Source organism: Nelumbo lutea, chromosome 5 (genome assembly GCF_056320005.1).
Source record: "Nelumbo lutea isolate HS-2025 chromosome 5, American lotus-T2T, whole genome shotgun sequence".
In the NCBI taxonomy this organism is placed as follows: Eukaryota; Viridiplantae; Streptophyta; class Magnoliopsida; order Proteales; family Nelumbonaceae; genus Nelumbo; species Nelumbo lutea.
Genome location: NC_142688.1, coordinates 44,788,326 through 44,792,616, shown reverse-complemented (window position 1 = coordinate 44,792,616; position 4,291 = coordinate 44,788,326).

The window sequence follows — 4,291 nt, the reverse complement described above, 5'->3', positions numbered from 1 at the left end:
AAAAACAACTCTCTGTCTCTCAACTTGCTGTTTCTCTCTTATTTTTTCTATTAAACCAAATATATGTGTGGTGGGTATGTGCACGTTTGTGCGCTTATTAATTTTGTTAGTATGCCAACCCAATCATAAAATTCGGTTGGGTCAGCGTTGAGAACTTTCGGGTTGGATTGGTTTAGGGTTTGGCTGGTGGTTTAACTTAACACAGTGGGTTGTTGAACCAGGATTAACTACAACACTTTCTAATCTATCTCAATTTGCACCTCTATTCTTTTTTTGATTCCCTGCATTTGGTTGTTGTGCAATTTTATTTGCACTAGTACAAATGCATTGGAGTGCAAATGAAAAAAACGCAAATTTTAGTTTAATTTTGCTTTGGGTTTTACTTCCTTCTGTTTCTGGTCTTGTTTTATTTCATTTGTACTGTAATCAAATTAAATAAGTTAAATTTTAAAATAAAAATAAATCAGAATTTGCACCCAAATTATTTACATTATCATAATTTTGCATCAGTGCAAATTTATTTGTACTGCAACCAATACACAACCTTAGGGCCAGTTTGGAAGGAGTACAAACTGTAGAGTACAAATACATATAAAGTAATACAAAATGTAAGGTTCACTTCCTGTGTTTGGCAGCATTATATTTATGCATTGATAAATAACTGATCAATGCATATTTACATTGATAATAAGATGTAAAAGTACATCAACAAAAAAGAAGTAAATTTGCATTCAAGTGGGCTTTTGATAAAAACAAGTATATGCTTTATCGGAATTCATGTTTGCATCGATTATAGCTAAAAGTCGGTTTGGTAAGAAGGTAAATTTGTCAGTGCAAAACTAACCCAATTTTGCAATTTATATGAACCGTTTAAAACTCTACACATTTGCATTCACACTTATTTGCATCATTTCCAAATGCAGTCTAACTCAGTTTGAAAGTACAAATGAAAATATGTAGAACGCATACCTTATATTTTGTTTGTATTTACAGTGCATATTTACATTTGTACTCTTTCCAAATTGAACCCAAAATGTTGGTCCATCTGCTTTTTTTACCGTGACACTAAGGCTGCATTTGGCATTCCTTATCTTAAAGACTTACCGTAGTGGCCTGGTTGGCATGTAAATTGGATAGTCCTAGGCAAGATGTGGCTATTGGTTCTCACCACCTTTGAGAAGAGTTATTATTGTTGCTAGAAAAAGTATTGTACTATGATAAAGAAAAACAAAATAAGGCAGTAAGGCCCGACCTCTATGGGGCAAACGCAAGTGAATCAATACCACAAAAAAAAAAAAAACTCTTTATGCAGTTAAAAAACATTTTAATTGCAAAAAGGAGACAAGTCCTCAATATAAGAAATACCAAATGAGAATTTTGATAATCTGATAGCCATTTATGAGAAATCAGCTCCTATTATAGTTATGCTGGTCCAGTTGTCTATTGTGAATTGAGAGATGTGTTGTTGCAGTTCAAAACAGGTAGAGAATCTGGATTCAGATTGGCAGCCCTGATGTTGGTCTATGGATTGGGATTCTAGAAAGTGAAAGCATACTCCGTTGGGTGGTGGTAACTCTTTTTCCTTTTCTCCTTTCTCGTCGTATTTGGTTTTTTGGACTGGTTGGTGATTTGCTATGATCTAACTATCATAGTGAACAGAGATCAGCTTATTTCTGTTGCGTGAGATATATAAAAAAGGCTAAGCGAGGGAACTTGTGGCCTCGTCGCAATTGATTGGCTATTGGTTCTCACCACCTTTGATAGAGGTATTCATTATATGGCCCCAACTTCCAAACCTCATGGGGCCAAACCAAAATGGGCAGTTTGGTCTGGCGTGGTCTTTAAAATAGTTTAGTTTGGTTTGAAACTTTCTTACATTGTAATTTTCTGCTTTGGTTTAACTTTTTAAAATTTCAGAAACCAAATTAAACGGTGGTAAACAGCAACAAGTGTGAATGTAATTTATATAATAGTAATATGTGGCAATTGTTAACATTCAATTCAATTTTTGAATTATATTTGTTATTTATGTAGGTATGCATGTTATTTGAACTTTCTAATTGGGTTAAGCCCAATAAAATGGCTCAAACCAAACTAGAAACCAGATCAATTTGTAATAGAATGGTTTGGTCTGAGATCTTTTCCAAGCCAAACCAAACTGGACTATGAACATCCCTGCCCTAGAACAAGAAGTAATCTGACCTATAAAAGCTTCCCATGGATGCATTTTTAAGCTATATCTGTTTCCATTAGAAACGGCCTAAATAAATAGTCATATGCCAATTTATGTTGATCAACCCAAAACATTTCAAGTAGAAACAACAATTGTATTAAAGGCGGACACTAGAGAGGCACATCATTTGCATGGATAAAAGGTGTTCAGGCAGTGCCCTAGCTAGTCGAGGTTACCAATTGAGCACCTCCGTGGTCGATGTCCTCGGACCACATCAGCGCACTGCTCACCTATGAGTGTGGATCACTATGTTATCAAAGATCTCAGATAGAAGCAGAGTCCCACACAAACAAGAATATGCATTGTCTCCCAAGGACAAGCATTCTCACTGGAGAAGGCGAAGCTCCCTGAAAACCTCAATGGGCAGCCTATCCCAATGACCACATAAGGAGCATGTCCAAGTATAACTTGGACACTCAATTATTTAAAGTCATCTCTCCTCAAAGTAAAGGGTTGAAACTTTCTGAACTCTCTATAGCTCTTGTGGTCATTTACTGTTCTCCTTGACTCGACTCAACCGACTCTATCACCCATATTACTGATTTGAGCATCAAAGTGCCTTCATAGGAACCTCATCCCCGAGCCTCTGATTATTTCCTGTTTGTCTACCCTTTCAATGCACGACCTCATCCTTTCACCTCGGTTTCATTCAATTAATAGGATTATGTGCTATGTATTCGGCCCGTCACACTGCGGTTCAGTACACCTCAGTTTGGCACACCTGCAGTACATCTCGAATCCGACGGCATTTAGGTGACACCCTTATTTCCTACTGATTTGCTTGTCGCTTCTACTGGATGCATGTATTGAGCTTTAGATATATCGAAGGGCATTTCTGGAGGAGCAAACCGTGACTCTACAGATGCACACCTTAGACATGTCTTGAGTCTCTTGACAAAACTAGATCAATGATACTCCATTAGATCTCTCTAATTTCGACTGCATCCAATTGTTAAACATATGGGTTGACGGAAAAAACCCAGTTAGAATATGAGCCCATCCTTACTTCCTTGGCACCATATCAAAAAGTCTGTGATCATGTGTTGGAAAAGAAAATAAAACAAAATAAAATGCTGCTGCTATTTCCAATTCATACAGTCACCTTAACCTCATCCCTTTGTGTTCGGCACCCCTTTGATCCCTTTTTTGCATGTAAGCTTTGAGAAGTTTTGGTTATTTCAAACCCTAGTTCGATGATGATATTTTTAATTTAGATAATAATGTTTTTATTGTATTTATACAGAAAAGGACAGGAATAAGACTTAAGCCCCACCTCTTCTAGGTGTATATTTCTTTTTATATATATAACTTCGGATGTCTCTTAATTTCAGTTTTATGTTAGAATTCATGGTTTTGAAAACCAGACTGGATCAGGCAGTCGGATTGGAAAAATTGGGAATCAGTCAATTAATTGATTTCATTTCACCCTAAAACTGCTTTTTGGCCAAAAATCGCCGATTTGGTCAGCGATCCATTGACTCAGTTGGTCAAACCATCAAACTGTCAATTCAGACAATGGATTTGACTGTTATTTATTTATTTTTTATTTTTCGGGTAATAGCATATAAGGGCGACCTTTGGACCTTAATATTAGTAAAAGTAATATTTTAAAAAAAATTCAAAAATAGGTTAACTTTTTAAAAGTTATATCAATTAAGGGCAAAACATTGTTCATCTTCTTTCTCTTGCAATCTATTCACCAGCGTCGCTGCCCCCCGTTGCCTCTGGCAATGCCTCCGCCTATCTCTGCCCACCTTCGCCTCTACCTCCAGCAACGTTGCTAGAAGTGGGTGGTGGTGGCGCTAGTGGGAGGAAGTGGCGGTGTTGGGTAGAGGAATGACCACCAGCACTGCCGCCGCCGCCTCTGCCTCCGCCCACTGGTGAATAGGCGGAGGCGTTGTCTAAGGTGGCAGTGGGTGGCAACGCTGGTGAATAGATTGCATGAGGAAGAAGATGAATAATGTTTTTGTCCTTAATTGATATTATTTTTCAATAGTTAACCTATTTTTGAATTTTTTTAAATATTACTTTTACTGATATTAGGGCCCAAAAGTTGCC